Here is a 16,963-nt window from a genome sequence, read left to right as displayed (position 1 = left end):
TTAACCTATGGATCAACCCTGATCCATAGGTTGTTAAATGGTTTGTCTAAAAGAAAGAAAATATTTATATTTTGAGAATGCTTGAACTCTTTCTGTCCTAAAGCACTGGGCTTTGAATTAGTTTATATTTTCAACTGCAAACAGAACATGAATTAATAAGTGTGCTTATAGAATTTCATCCATAACTAGTCTATAAGGAGATTAAACAAATGACTAGAACTGATATGCCACTTTTGCCTGTTCTTAGTATATTGCTTCCAGTGTATTTATTTCCAAAGAGAGCAATATATCATCGTTAATAAAACAAGAAGCAGGGAAGCAGTAGTGACATCAGTGATCTTTTCCAGCTCTACTGAGTGATCAATAAAGAAAAAGGCAGTGTCAAATGTGAAATATTACTTTTCCTTAGACCTTTCAGTTAGGGAAATACCAAACCTATTTCTTCAATCCTTAAACTCTTGAATTTGAATACAAGCCATTGATTAGCTATGTAAAAAATGACGTTGAGACATGCCAAATTACAACAAAGGCTCTATGAAACTGTGTTACTACTGATTGACTAGCAAAATAGAACATTAATGATTAATGGGTTTGTAATAAATACCAGAGAAGTAGTGCTCACTATCTCCTCTTTTGGGGTTTCATTTCCCACAAGAGCAGAAAACTCACCTCTAAAAACAGCAGGGAGTTCTCTTCTTGGGCTTTTTTTTTTCCTATTCCTCCCACAGAATTCAGATAATACACATTAGAAAGTGGTTGCTTCAGATCTTCATTGCTTAATTTTGATTTTTTTCCTGATTAATCTATAACTGGAAAAAGAAACCCATATTTTGAAAAAAATCCTTCACCTTTTGTGCAGGCATATGATACACAGAGGGAAGAAATACAATAAAAAGATTTCTGAGGAAAATATTTTTCATTGTTTTAAATAAGTGTGAGCATCATATTAGATGTTATCAAAATATGTTATTAATGTTAGTTGATTTTATTATTTTAGAATGAAGCAAAGGTGGTAAATATGTTAAAATCATGTTAAGTCCAGGTTTGTCATTTGTTTATTTTGCTTGCTTTTCTTTCTGAATATCTAAGGATCCACTTTAAAAGAAACTAAGTAGTTCATGAATCAGTATGTTGATTTTTCCTGAAAGAATAAATGTTTAATTACTACCACTATTGATGTTGTAAGTAAAGGTAGAAAACAAATTTTTCATTTATGTTTCCAGTTTCAGGAGCATCACAGTTGCTCTCATTCAGATTAAACAGGTTCTGACAATGTGTTTAGTGCCCCCTGTCTAACACGTCTATCATCCATTAATCCAGGTGGTCCCCTTGATGTCACCATAAGGTCATTAATACTTTATTTCTGCTAAGAAAGACATAGAATTTATAGAATAAAGAGCATAATTAATAAGATAGTATGGACCATTGCACTTGTAGGAGGGAGAAGAAAATTAGTAGTGCTGTCACAGACCTAATATCAACTCACTTGAGGTGACAGTCAGGAAAGAAAACTCTCTAGATACTACTTTTTTTTCCAAAGGCTAGATGCTTTAAATCACAATGTTCATTAGACTTAGTCATCATTGCATCGTTTTGCTTCATCAAGCCTCTTGTTCCACATGTGTTTTGAAACACTTTTTTCTCCCTAGGTGGGTTAACTGAGATCAGAATGCACAATTCACATTTCTTGCAGAGACAAAGTCAGAATCTATTAAGTTTAGTAGACAAACTCCACAGAGGGAAGGAAAGACCTCATCCAGGATATAATTTTACAGGATTAGTTATTCATCAGTGAACAGCCACCTTTTCGTGGATTTCTTTCTGAATAATGACAATAATTAAAAAGAGAGTAAGTTGGTTTACCAGTACAGTTACTCAGGAAATATAAGCAGGTATTAGAGGTTTAGTGAAAACACCACCAGTACCACGAAGAGGAAAAAAAAAAAAAAAAAAAGCCCAGGAAAAGTATTTCCCACTATTTTTAAAGGGGAATTTTCTGCTCTTTTGGGAAATTAAACCTAAAATGTTCATGATCTGGCTCTGGCATGTATTGACCAAACCATAACCTCATTAATTGTCCTCCTGCCAGCCAGAGTTTTTGCGTAGATTTTATTCCCTTTTCTTTCCCCAACTCATGATTGAGAGCATACTCCACATTTTGGGAAACACCTTTAAATATAAGATAAAAAAAAGATCAAATCAGAAAGGCAAATTCCTTCCCTCCACGCGTGCTTTCTTTGGAGGTTAATCAACAGGCATTGTTCCTTTAGTAGTATTGCTGATCTTAAATGTTGTCTGCCACTCCGCACAGCTTTGAACAGTGCTAAATGAAGAAAACCTAAATAAGAAGAGAAGAGAATCAAACAGTGACTGAAACATGCCTAGTCTGTGTGTTTAGAAGCACATATCTTTCTGTTATGTAAATGAGAGGCACTTAGGTATGAGGAGAAAACCTCATAATGGAATAGATTTTTAAGTTTAATCCCTGCGATACAGTGTGTTGGCAATGCATCATGCTACATCTGTGGCTTCGGAGACACTTTAACTCCTAATCGTTGATACCATCAGTGTTCCCCTCCAAAAACATTCCTCATATACAGTACAACAAAGAACAGTGTGTGCCCATGGCCTGAGCTTAACAAAGTGCATTGAGAAGGACGGCTTCCTGGGCAGAAAAGCACATCAATAACACAGTGGGAAGTGGCACCAACAGAAGGTAAACACGGGTCAGTCAGGGAAAGCTTAGTAGGTGGTGGGGCACAGATCTTCACATACAATGAAGGGAATGACATCAGAGAGATTCATCTTTCTCTGTGCTTGAATTCTCAGTTATTAACTAAGGCATAACATCATACAGGACAACAAAGGCATAGAATCAGCCAGTTTTTGACTGCCTCACAGATGGCACTTAAATGTAGATTTCAGTGCTGCTGAGAGAATGACTGTGGCAATTGTGTTAGCTGAACCGTTCAGCTCAGGGAAAACAAAACAAAACAGAAAAAGTGATGCATTAATGTTCTGGTTAAGTAAATATTATTCAGACATGTAAGCCACTAGGCTTACCCAGTTCTCTGTCATTATTTATTAGGTACATGTGAATGGTGTATAAGAGTTTCAAATTCCCAAGCATAATTTTTCTGTCAAGGACTCGCAAAAAAATAATAAAAAATAGTTGTTCCATGTATGTGGCTGCTTATATTTTATAGCTGAGCAGGAAATTTTTTTTTTATTTATTTTAGCTAGATTTAGCAAGAGATGAGTCTTCTTTACAAAAGAGGCTTTTCTTTTCCATGCCGCATTAAAGTGTATTCATCTGTAACTGTTTTTATCTCTGACCTTTTTCCTAATAGGGAAATTGTTAAGGAGTAAGGAAAAATTTAAATGCCACTCATATCAGATAGGAAGATGATTTTTACAAGCTGCTTTGATTATGAAGAGTGTTTATTTATGGAACTGTTCACAGATTTTTAATGCACTATCTTGATTTTGATTAGTGCTTTATACTGCAATTTAAATTTTGCTCACAAAATTTAGACAAGAGATTCCTGTACCATAAACTTTTTGTGTTTTTAAAAAGGTTTGGTAAATGCCACTGATTCTTCACTACAATGGTATCTAAGTCTTTTTAACTGTGCAACCATACCAAAAACATTATGAGCATGCTCTGCCAATATATGCACATTTGTGTTTTCTGTAGAATTTGTATACATGCACTACTACACTAGCGTATTATAGACATTATAAAACATGCATAAAATGGGATATTAAAAATAACGAGACAAAGATAAAATCTGCTCTTTAAAAAAAATATATATTATTTAATAATGATACAAAAAAAATTCTTCCTGCACCCCAGAAGATTTTCTTGTGTACTCTAATGGGTGTACACACACCACTTTGGAAAAAACTTCCTTACAAACAATTTGCCACCTAATAATTATTGGATTATAAAAATCTAAAACTCACTGCAGAAGGAACACCTTAAAACAAAATATATAGCAGGATTTTTATCTAATTTTACCCAAACTTAAGTTTTTTTCCCCAATTTTTGAAGCATTAATTTAGTGGAACTTCCTGCAAACCTTAATTGATTTCCCAATGAGACCTCTGTCCAAATTAGATATTCATAACTGTAAAAGGTTATGATTTTGCAAGAATGGAAGACTAACATGGAAGAAACTGTGAGGTGCATGCTGGAAAATGTGTTACTTAATTTTCAGCTTTGTTATAGCTCCAGTAGTATAGTAAAAACAGAAATCAAAGTAGATTTCCAGGCCTACATTGTAAATCTGAAATGAGACCACCTGCATAAGAAATCTTAGCTATCTAGAAAGTCAGTGAGTCAGTCTTTTGCTCAGACCAGCAGCATATGCTTTTCCAAGTGCTTTCACTTATCAGAATAAGTGAAGTTGTTTATCCAAAGAGTTCCGGAAATTAACTAATTTATTTGATATGGATTTTCAGATGACCACAACCCAGTACCGTCACTGGAGATCTGAGATATTTAATGAAGCAGACCAAAGGGTAGAAACTTACTTGACGGAGGCTGTTACATTGTAGTGGTGGTTGTGCCAAATGATAGAAGTCCATGACTGTATTTGAAAAATAGCTACATTTATTAAAAATAAACTTTAAAAATGAGAATATAATCCTCTTGTTATTTATATTTTGTTTGTATATCTATTAAATATGTGTGGCAATTATTTGAACAAGCCATACAGAGAGGGTGCAATGAGGAACTACCACAAAGAAAGCTTCTTGCTGGAATCATGGGCCTATGAGAACTGAGTTTTATAGTTCAGAGCCGCATAAGATGGATGTGTCAATTGCCTATCCTCTGGAAATATTTAATTACACTGATTTTTTTTATATTTTAAGTATTTTTATTTTAAATATTCATAGCTGAAACAGATGAAAATGCTTAGAAGATAAAAAGAACACAAAAATGTCAGGAGGAGGAAATAATTTAAACACTTAATAGAAATTTCTGAATTTGGAAACCTATGTTGTTTATATAGTCAGTGGAATTTTCCTAGAGAGATTTGGAGTATCTAAAGCTTAGAAATCAATCTCTGGAGGCTAGAAATAAAGACCCTAATTAAGGCACCCACATTGATATTACTATCTCATATTACCCTTGTTCCTCTTTTAGGTTGACCATTATAAGTACCTTTAAAAAACCATTGATTTCTCATTTTTAAATAACAGGTTGATTTGAATATTTCATGGCTAATGGATGTTGAGAAAAGCCAGTCAAGGTTAAGCAAGATCTGGGATTAACAATACAATGCATTGCTTAAGGAAAGTTAATGCAGCTAAAATGGTAATATCTTTCCTGAAGATATCTTCTGTGTTCTGACTACCTCCTCTGAGAATTTTATGAAAACATCTTTGTCAGTTATTACATTTTCATGCCTTCAAATCCAGAGGATAATTGAATATTAGTTTGCATTGGAAGCATTTTCTGTTACCTGTTGGTTGGGAAACTCTTTAAGAAGCAGAAATTAGGCAAAAAAGGTGCTTTGCTGCATCTTAGAAGAAAAAAATCCCACAAAATTCAAGAAAAGATGAAAAGCTTTTATCTCAACAAGCTTCAATAATACAAGAACTATTGGAACTAGCATGCTAATACCTGCAGTTTTTACTTGAAATATCTGGGGCAACAACATGTACAATACACTGATTTAGCAAGGGCAGAAAATGGAGACATGGAATTACCACCTCCATGAGATTCTGCATGAACTGCAATCAATCAGAAACAACAGGTCAAAGCTGCTTTGTCTATGCAAAGATATACTTCTGTTGCTGTCATCTTAAACCTCTCTTCTCCATCTATGGATGTATTTCATCCTTATATTTCATCTAGTCATTATCAGCATAAGATTTCTGTAGAATGGTGACTGCATTTTTCAACTAGAAATCTGGATGCAGCCCTGAGGGCTGAATAGGGGTCCTGGTTATTCTTGTGATATAGGCAAAAAAAAAAAAAAAGAAAAAAAAAAAAAAGTACAGCGTGCTTTCTCCGAGGTTAAGCTATAAGTTTCCATAGACATAATTTCACATATAGGTGGGGACATTTAAGAATCTAATGATTTTATAAGACACAGAAGTGACTGTGGGAAACCCAGATGCCATCTCCACTTTTCAGGCAGAAACTCAGCCACTGTTACTACCATGATCACATTTCTATCTCCCCAGTGAAGCACCTGGTATCAGTAGTGTGAGGTGAATCTTGTTTATCAAGGAAACCATTCAATGTTCATACAAAGGTAAAAAAAGTCCCATTGGATACATAAAATTCTATTAAATAATATCCTGTTTGTAGTAAGTGGAAGGTATGACTTTATGGACTAAATAACCACTTTTCTAAAGCAAGGAATATGAGTGACTGAGAAAAAAAGATGTTAATAGATTTTTTCATGTATCAACAAAAGAATAAAAAGGTTGTCCAGAAAAGTGTAAGCCAGTTGAAGAAAAATGCTGTATTTTTTCGATTTTATTTCTCCTACCTCTTTTCCTTTCTTCCTTTCCCAACCATCACAGGAACTTGCACATGATAAGATTGCTCAGATAATTTCAAAAGAAAGATTTCTTTTATTTTTCAGCTTGGATAGAACACTGCAAACAAGGAGATTTTCAAAACTTCAAATACCCTTTTAAATCTAATCTCACCTCTTAGTTGGCTGCAAAGCTTTCACTTTGTCTTGTGGAAACAGGTAGCAAAGTCTCCTTAATGACAGAAAATTATTGAGAATAGTTAAATCTAAATGTGGCTTTGAATGCTTGTGCAAAGATCAGATTGCACTGAATGAGGAGGTCATCAAATGAAGAGGTGAAAAATTTGTAAATTAGGTTACTTTCACATGAAGTAATAAATAAAAATAATATTAACAATGCATATATCATTAGAATAGGAGACTCTAAATTACTTCTAATTGCAAAGAAGTTGTACAAGTAATTTCAGATCTGTGAAACTGTCAGCAACGGTCAGAAAAAAACACTGCAGAAATGCCAGAAGAATGGCAAGTATGATCAGCTATTTGAGGGAAGGCTAAATAGATTAAAACTTTTTATTTAGAAAAGAACATCTAAGGAAAGGAAGCAATGCATTAATAGTTTCTTTTAAAAACAAAAAAACAAAAACAAACAAAAAAACCCCAACAAAAACAAAAAAAAAAAAAAAAAAGAAAAAAAAAAGAAAACCAAAACAACATTCCAGGCATTATTAATTTGGTGAAGAACTGAAATCTGGAAGTTGTTGGCACAAAGTGACACAAGAGATTTAAGTATTGGCTGGTGTGGGCAGTGCAGTATGAGTAGAGAGAGGCACTTGTCTGTACATTAAAATGGTGTGATCCATATTCAACATCCAGTAAAATAACCAAGTATGCTAACTACCAGTGACAGAAAGACTTAGTAATTCCATAATTTCCCTCTCTGTTTTTCTTTCTTTCTTAATTGTTTGCTTGGTTGTTTGGTATTTTGGGCTTCTCTTCTCTTCTCTTCTCTTCTCTTCTCTTCTCTTCTCTTCTCTTCTCTTCTCTTCTCTTCTCTTCTCTTCTCTTCTCTTCTCTTCTCTTCTCTTCTCTTCTCTTCTCTTCTCTTCTCTTCTCTTCTCTTCTCTTTTTTTCCTTTTCTTTTTCCTTTTCCTTTTGTAATTCTTGCCTTAGGTATCTCTTACTGACCACTAACATCAGAGATAAGATGCATGCATGGCCCCCCTTGTCATGGATCAGGGCTTGATCCTTGTTCCGATCAAGAAGGTCTGTTCTTATCCTGTTCAGATTCTTGTGCATAGTATTTTGAATTTCTAAAAAAATATAAAATTCAAAAAATCAGAAAGAAATCAGAAAATAACATGTAAAATACATTTTTTCTACATCATTTCAGCCTTAACTGCCTCTGGTATGCTTACAAAAATACTTAAGATTGACTCATCATTTTCTATTTTTTGTTCAAACTTTTCTACTCAGACTAATTTTATAATCACTTTGATATATAAATTCAGATGCATGCACCTTGTACATAATGTGTATACATATGAATGTGTATTTATGGAATATATGAATGTGTGCATGCAAAATAGGTTTGATTTTAATGTTAGTGAAATATCTTTTAAATTGATAGATATGGAAAAAACATGCATAGATATCACAGTTAGTCAAAATAAACCTGTAACATTTCTAAACAAACTCAATTTGAAAGGTGTTTGTCAGACTATTAGGCTCATGTTTATGAATAGGAATTAAGCTGAGCTATACATTCGTATTTAATGCTAAAAAAAATTAGAAATCCATGTGCCATTAATTGCATTGCATTTTAAAATTAGACTTGCTGATAGTTTCCATTAAAGATTTCTGAACTCCTTTTCTATGGAGCTCAAAAAAACAAGCTAGAAATTCTCTGGATTCATCACAGTTATAAGGTTACAGTTCTTTTTTGGAATCTGAAACATGGTTTGACTCTAATATTTGGTGTTAACATTTCAAATTTAGTGTTTTGGAAAAGTTCAAATTAGTTTTATCTTCCAGTGAAACAGTGTATTTGCCTCTGAATCTTCCAGAATTACCACCCTCTCCAACACTGCTTCATTTCAAAGAATGTAACTTTCAAAATGCTAATGCATTAATATTGCAGCTTTTCAGGAAATGCTTTCCTTTTAGAATTCTATTTCTGGGACTCCTACAGTATATTATGGCAGTAATTGCAGGTTAAGCCTGTGAGAGGAAGAGGGGAGTACCCTATAGAGAGATAACATTGCACTAATAGAGAAAAAATACTACGATATCTTTTCACAAAAATCTTTACCACAGGTGCATTTTCTGTAAGAGAGCATATACTTACAAATTAGAACCATACTATTTTTTTGCATCCATAAAATTATACTTGTTAGTTTTGGCATCTATGACCTTAAAGAAAATATGCTTCTCAGAAATACTATAGAGTAGCTAGTGGTTCTGGAAAAAGTAAAACATCAAGGGAACTTTCAACTTAATATATATTGGCACCTCATGACATTTTAGGCAGTACTGCTTATTCAAGGAGGTAAGGAGATTTTGAAACACCATTTAGCAAAAATCAGACTGGTAGTGGATTTATAAACATAGTATGTTTTAACTGTCTGACAGAAAGATAGAAATAATATCCCATTTGTCATCAAAGCTGCTCCAAAAAAAGAGAAAAGGAACAATTCTGTCTGGGCATGGTCAGTTTAATTTTGACAAATTCTCAGAGCTCATCAGACTGCCAAATGACACTGAGAAAGAACAGATACACCCCCTTCCTACCCCTTCTTTCCCTTCTTGGTTCCTTAACATGCTGGACCTTTTCCATCAGTCAATTACACTGCAGAACATAGTTGTCGTTGGCATTGCTCTCAAAGGGATGGATTAAACAGTTTGGGTTCAGAAGCACGTTGTACTGTAAAAATCAGACTTCCATTAAGTTTTTGCCTTTCAATATTTAGGGTGCTCAGACACTACTGGAGATTGAGCTCAATCATTTAATTCACTAATAAGAGGATATGGAGTCAGACCTAAATGGACAGACATCTGTTGCAGAATCAAATTGGAATTCTTTATACATATTAAGCAGTTCAAGAGAAATAAAACTAATGGGTGTTGGGATCTAAGAACTTAAATAACTACAAATGGCTCTGTCTTGTCTTTACTAACTAAGCTTTCTATACTTTGCATTTTGATTGTCATGGAGACAACTAAACTATCAGCTGGAATGAAGGAGTAGTATTAATATTTTACCAGATATTGAATTATTAGTTAGTAAATCAAAATGCATTTTCATAAGTAGAGATATTTCACCAAAGCAATGTAAATTAGGGAAAAGCCCCACGTTCATGGTTTGTTTTTTTTTCAATTCCTTTTTCCTGGAAGACAAGGCAATTTGTTTCAGCTGATTTTATTTTGTTTTGAAAGCATATTCTTCCCGCTGCTTTTACAGAAATGGGAAAGAATTCTCTTGGAAACATTTAGAGACAAATATTATAACCTATTTTGCTACACTTTTTTCAGGTTTTACATAACTATAAATATCAAGTGCATTTAACAGTATTAGAAAATCCATTTTTTAAGAGTTGCATTTCCGCAGACATTGTCACACAGTTGATTTTATGCCTTGGGTTAAAATTTTTGTAAAAATTTTACAGCAATCAATTTACAGACAGTGTTTTCCAGAACTCTTATTCATAAGTCCCCTCAAAGTTTCAGTTTATGACTTTTAATCACAAGGATTCAGACACAAAGAATTTAGATTAGAGTTGAAACCTGGAAGGATCTGTAAGTTCAGAATAGATATTCAAGAGACAGTCTCCTCTAGTTGTGCCAAAATTCCTCTCCCAGCAGTGGATTGATTATGCCCTGTTGAATAAGAGTGTCTCTTTTTACTGTCAGGTTCGTGAAAAGCAGCAGCAACATTTCGAAACCAGGGGGAAAAAGGATGAAAAATCTCAGTTAGACTTCAAATCCAATACTTCCAATATTTTTGCTTTTCTTTCATCATGCACTATATAATCAACTTATTTTTATTTACTCTTCTGGATTATTTTTAAAGAATAAATTTGAAGGCATAGTGGAATAGCTGCTAATAATTAAAAATCCAGGCTAAAATGCAATAATCTCCAGAATGGTAACACCAAGTGAAACACATTTTCATTTTACCTTGGTAACATTAGAAACAAGTACATGTAAAGGAAGCTTTCCAAACTACAACCAATAAAAATAATAAAATAGAGAATCTAAGAAGAGAATCACTGAAAATATTTCTCTGTTGAGTCGTATAGGCAATGGCATACTTCAAGACATTTAAATATTGCTGTTTATTTAACTACATCATATTGTGTGGGTTTTTTTGTCAGTGCCTTCAGTCTGATTGTCAGTTTGGGAGGTTTTGCTTGCTTGTTCTCCTTCCAGGGAAGCAAAATATCTTTCCGAATTATACATTCATTTATATTCAGAGCTTCTCTTTTCTGGATGGTTAGTCCAAAATTATTCAGTGTCTCTCTTCAGAAGTTTGATCTGTAGACTTCTGCTAAAATTTTGCCTTGTATGAAAGACAACAAAGAAGATAAATGGGGAGAGATTTGATAGGGTCATATTGGTAATTTTTTTTTACAAGAACATGTAGAATACTGCTAACTTTTGTGTTAAACAACTGAGGACAAATATTTGACATAAGTGTCATATTCCTTTTCCTTTTTTAAACCAAAACAGCTGCTATAATTAGAAAAAATACAAATATAATAGGCAATAGAATAAAAAATAGACTCATTCACTGAAGGACAGTCAGGGAACATGTTTTTACTTGACTACACAATATTATTACTGTAAATCAGGATCAATGTCTCACATTGATCACATCAATGATCTGATCTCCATATAATATTTTTTTTTCTGATGTCATGCCTGTGCTATTACACTGATCAAGCCATGTTGGTCTGGAGACGTACAGTTGTAATTGCAAAAAAGCCATAGGCAGGCAAGATCATGGCCAATGTTACAGTGCAGTTACATTTCTGAAACAGGATTGTTTTTTCTTTAAATTTTCCCAGTAGTTTGATTCCACTCCTTCAGGTTTTATTATTTTTTTTTCTAGTATTGTCACTTGTGAAAAGGTTCTTTACTCCAATGTATGTTAGGACACAGCTGAAAAGATTGGATCAAATTCACTCCTGAGGCAACTCTGTTAATTTCAAAGGAGGTAAATTGTGAATGAGTTTGTCTAATGAAGATTTGCTGAATATCAGTTAACAAAAATAAAATATTTCCACAATTATAGGTCCTGTTAAAAAGCTATTTGAATGATACAGAAAAATTGTAACATATTTGAAAGAAAAAACACATATAAGTAACGTATACACACATCCTTTCCAACTCCCTTACATTCTTTAACTTTTGCTTTCACTAATTCACATCGACTTTAGGATTACTTGAAGCTTGAAGCTGTGTTTCTCATTAATCAGGGTAAGAGCACTGGTCCATGAACTTCTCTACTACTTAATTCCTCCTGCTTTTTTTCTTCTGTTTTGGCCTGTGTTAACCAGGCACAGTAAAGAAGAAAGCAAGGACAGCTCCATCACAGCCTGTGTGGGCCAGACCACCCCACTCTGGGGGGAGAATCGACAGTGCCTTCAGGACCAGAGAAAAGGCACTCTCATCCATTTTTTGTATTAGTATATACATGTGATATTTATGGCCATGGAGAGCCACCACTGTGTAGAAGCCTACTCATAATAAGCACAAGTCACTTTAGCACTGCCATGATACCTAAACTTATTTTTTGAAAAATATTCTCCCGTGTTCACTGATGGAGGTTGTAAAAACTCCCTTAGGCTTTCCAATTTCCCTTTCTTTTTCTCTCTTTTTACAGAATTTTGATGGTCTAATTGCAAAGTTTGAGCTCACAGGTCCTTATTTGGCTTTCTGAGAGTGGTTGCCCTTTGTTTAAAAAGGAAGCTTAATTGATGATAGAATATATACCTATAATATGTTCTCAGTCTGTTCACACATAACAGTGTGTATGTCCTGGAGAAATGTAAATGACAGAACCTCTGTTTCAGTAAAGTAATTACTGTCTTCACAGAGATTGGTAAATGTAAAACTCCATACAAATGATAATAGTTATTGCTACTATTATTTGCTTCCAAAGCACATGATATATGTCCTTGGAGAGAAAGTTGTACTTCATGTTCAGATTAAGAAGAAAGAAGCAAAATTTCCTTTTATCTTTCTCTTGACTATCTGAAATTCAGACCTCCATTAGTAGATATTTGCTGGTTATTTATGTGTTGGCCAAAAGGGGAAGATGGACAAAAACATGAGCGAAATTAAGATTCTATTTCTTGACTGATGTAACTGAGATAGTTTTGATCAACAAATCCCTGTATTCACTTTAAAAAAAATGACAGGAAAAAATATTGTTTCAGAAAAGTACCTTCTTCTCTCTGTTTATCAGATACTTAGATTGTTCATGAACTTTTTAAGGAAATTTTGTTTGCTGTTTAAAAAAAATGTGAGCTTTGGTAAACACCTCTTATCCTTTATCATTTTTTCTGTACATTTTTGTAGTTATTTTGATCTTCTAATAGTTTTTCTAAATCAGTGATCTAGTGGTGAGTGGAAATGCAGATAGGTACTGTATTTCAGGATTATATTTCTACTGTAGTGACAGAAACAATTGATCCCTCTCAGATCTGGTCAATGAGGTACAAAGCTTTATTAAAAATTGCTGCCATTGTGTACAAACTGGATTTCCCTCTCTTTGCTATGTTGTTTCTTCTAATTTTGGGACATTGATTTCAACAATGCATGGGCCTTTTCACAGAATCATGGAACCACAAACTAGAAAAGGTCCTTAAGATCATCAAGTCCAAGTGTAAACATTACATTGCCAAGTTCAACACTGAACCATGTCCCTAATTTTTATTTCATTTTTTCCCATTACTCTTCCTTGAGAGGCATACCTCCTAAAACAGTTGTCACAGAATCGCAGAATAAGGTGAGTTGGAAGGAACTCACAAGGATCATTGAGTCCAATCCCTAATCCAGGTCAGAACAGGCCCAAGATACACACCACACACCCGAAAACATTGTCCAAAAGTTTCTAGAGCTCTGTGAGGTTGCTGTTATAAACACTTCTCTGGGAAGCCTCTTCCAGGGCACAGCCACCCTCTGGCTATTAGAAAAGGAACCTTTTTCAAACACCTGAAGTAAACTGCCCTGACAAAACTTCAGGATATTCTTTCACTGGTCCTGTCACTGGTCACCATGGAGAAAAGATCACTGCCTGCTATTCCTGTACCCCTTTCAAAGAAGTTGCAGACTGCAACTCAGTCTCAGTCTCCTCCAGGCTGAACAGACCAAGTGACGTCAGCTGCTCCTCACACAGCTTCCCCTCAAGGCCCTTCACCATCTTCATTGCCCTCCTCTGGACTCTCTCTAGTAGTTTAATATCTTTCTGACATTGTGGCACCCAAAATGGCATCCACTATTCAAGGAGAGGCTGTCCCAGTGCAGAGCAGAGCAGGACAATCCCTTCTCTTGCCCGGCTGGCCATGCTGAGCCTTATGCACCCCAGGACATGCTTGGCTCTCCTGGCTGCCAAGGCACTGCTGGCTCATAACTTTTGCACTACTGTCACATGTGCAGAACAATGACATCAAAAATGCGGTTAAGGTTCCAGTTTTATGGAAGTAAAAACTAGAATTAGCAATATTTTCATAATAAAAATATGCTTAATCTTTAATACTAGTCTATGAATTAATCTTTTAAGTGCCTCACTGGAGAAAGTATTGCAGTAGTTTTATATTGGTAGCCCTGGCAACCTCTCTTCTTTTAATAATAAAGATGATTAAAGATATATGTAACAACTCCTATAGAAATTCTGTAAAATTTAATCAAATTTGACAAAAAAACCCTGTTGCTCTACTGAATAAAATGAAAATATAGATATGATCATTTCAGCATGATAATGACATGGAGTTTTATACCTCTCTCACCCCAAATAAAAAGCTGTCTAATGTTTTTCTGTGTCTGGGTAAGTCTCAGGCACAGATGAGAGCAACCTGGCCAAGTCTCGTACAATTCAGATTTAAATGATTATTAGTGTGGATGTGGAAAGCAACAGGAGGCTTTGGATGGGGTTATATCATCTCCTCTACTTTGAGTGTATGTGCCTGGTTTTTGTTCATGAAGTTCTCAACATAGGGATCTGATTAGATTTGCAGTTTCTTCTAGATGATCAAACAGTGCAATAGTACTAAGCTTTCTTGCCCCACCTGCATCTGGTTAAGAGTTTGTGTGATTTCCTCTCTGAGCAGAGTCCTTCTCTGGTGACTTAAAATTTTATTACCATAATGGTGGAATACAGCAAAAATAGAAGGACACCTTAAACTCATGCTGAGGATATAGGTGACAAAACACAGCTGCCCATTAAACAGAAAAGAGGAATTTGTGGTGAGAAAAATGATGTTTGTATATAAGGATATATGTATTGGTGGCTATTTGACTTTGTTGAATTCTGAGGTCAGTTTTGGCTCAAAAAAAATGTCCAGCTAACTTGGCAATGATCTATATGGGACACATTCTCTCACAATATTCAATGCACAACCAAACCAAAGCCAGAAGTATAGTCTGGAGTTCAAGGATATTTGTATCTGGATCACCCTGAATTAATCAGATATTTTACTTTTCAGTTTTGCAATATAAGGATTGCAACACATGTTTATAATCTGTTGCACTTGTACTGATTTTGGCTGGGATAGAGTTAAGTTTTTTGCTAGGAACTTGTATGTCTTTATGTTTTGAATTTATGATGAAAAGAGCGTTGATAACAAAAGGATGTTTTAGATGTTGCTGAGTGGCACTAACACAAAGTCAAGAGCTTTTCTGCCTCTCACTCCACCCCACCAGTGAGCAGGCTGGGGGTGCACAAGGAGTTGGGAAGGGACACAGCTGGGACAGCCAACACCAAATGGCCAAAGGCTGTTGTTCTTGGACACATGCCATATGGTGTCACGCTCAATATGTAATACAGGGGAGAAAAGAGGTAAAGAGGCACATTTGGAATGATGATATTTGTCTTCTCAAGTCACCACTACATGTAGTGGATCCCTGATTTCCTGGATTTGTGTACATAGGAAGTGACAAAGGAATTCCTTTTTTTGCTTTGCCTGTAGCTGTCTGCAAACCAGCTTTTGCTTTACCTATTAAACTCTATTTCAACCCACGAGTTTTCTCACTTGTACACTTCTGATTTGCTTCTTATCCTAGCAGCGGGGAGGGAGTGAGAAGTTCTGTGGGGCTCAGCTGCTGACTGGGGTTAAAAAATTACAATACTCTATGTATGATGGTAAATGTGACGCTTCTCTGGTTTTTAAAGTGTATTTACACTGTATTTTTTTAACCTATCCTAACTTATTATTAGTAAATACAGAAGAATAAAATAAGGTCAGCTATTTTTAATTTCAATTGGTTTTAGATTGGAATGAAACTATTCAAGGTTTCCACATTATTGTTTTCCTCCAGTTCCCTTTGCCTGTGTTTGATATCTGCTTAGTATGGGAAAATGATAGAGTTTTAAATACTACCTTCCCAGCTGATATCAACAGATGAGTCAGAGGGACAAGGCAGAGGTAGGTCCTTCAAATGGTGCAAACCACTAGAAATTTAGGCAAATCTTGCCCCCAGATCATAAGTTTTACATCATATAAACACAAGCTTAAGAAAAGAGATGATCCTTAAAGTAGTTAATTGAATTCATAAATGCGCCTTAGAAGATGTCCCTTGTATACATAGCATGGCTTCTTTTATACTTGCTCTTTGCACTCATAGATGTTGATTTTATTTCTGTGGAGTTTCCCCATCTCACATAAGTAATACGTCTACTTTTGCATAGTCTGAAGTCCAGTGATTGCGTCCTTTGACTAGGGATTAATTAAAATATTGACTGTTTTAATTATTCAGTCTCTGTATCGTAGCTAAACCGTAATTGAATTACCTACTCTTTCGTCCATTTTTAAAGCATAAAACCTGTTCCAGCTGCACTTTTGGAGCATCCCAACATGTGAAGCTTGTTGTGCACCCTTTGAAAATTATGTTACCTCAAGTGCTTACTCTGGGTTGTTCATTCATTGTACAGGAAGCGAGTATGGATCTTCTATATCTGAGACAGTTCAACAAGGAAATGCAAGGACATAGAGAAATTTCAAACATCTGGAAATGTACAATATGAGGGCAACCCTATATGTATGCATGTTACAACCATATGTAACTTATGTCTCATTCTTCTTTTGGATATGGCCTTATATAAACTGTATTTACTTTAGTCACCAGTTCAATACCATTTCAAGCACATCATATTTCATGTTAGTTTCAGTTATGTGTTCTTCTTATTGACAGCTGTGATGTTAAAATTATGTTTGGATTATATAATTTCCTCTTTTTAAGGTATT

The sequence above is a fragment of the Passer domesticus genome, chromosome 2 (assembly GCF_036417665.1).
Source record: "Passer domesticus isolate bPasDom1 chromosome 2, bPasDom1.hap1, whole genome shotgun sequence".
NCBI lineage: Eukaryota > Metazoa > Chordata > Aves > Passeriformes > Passeridae > Passer > Passer domesticus.
This window is presented reverse-complemented; position numbering follows the sequence as displayed.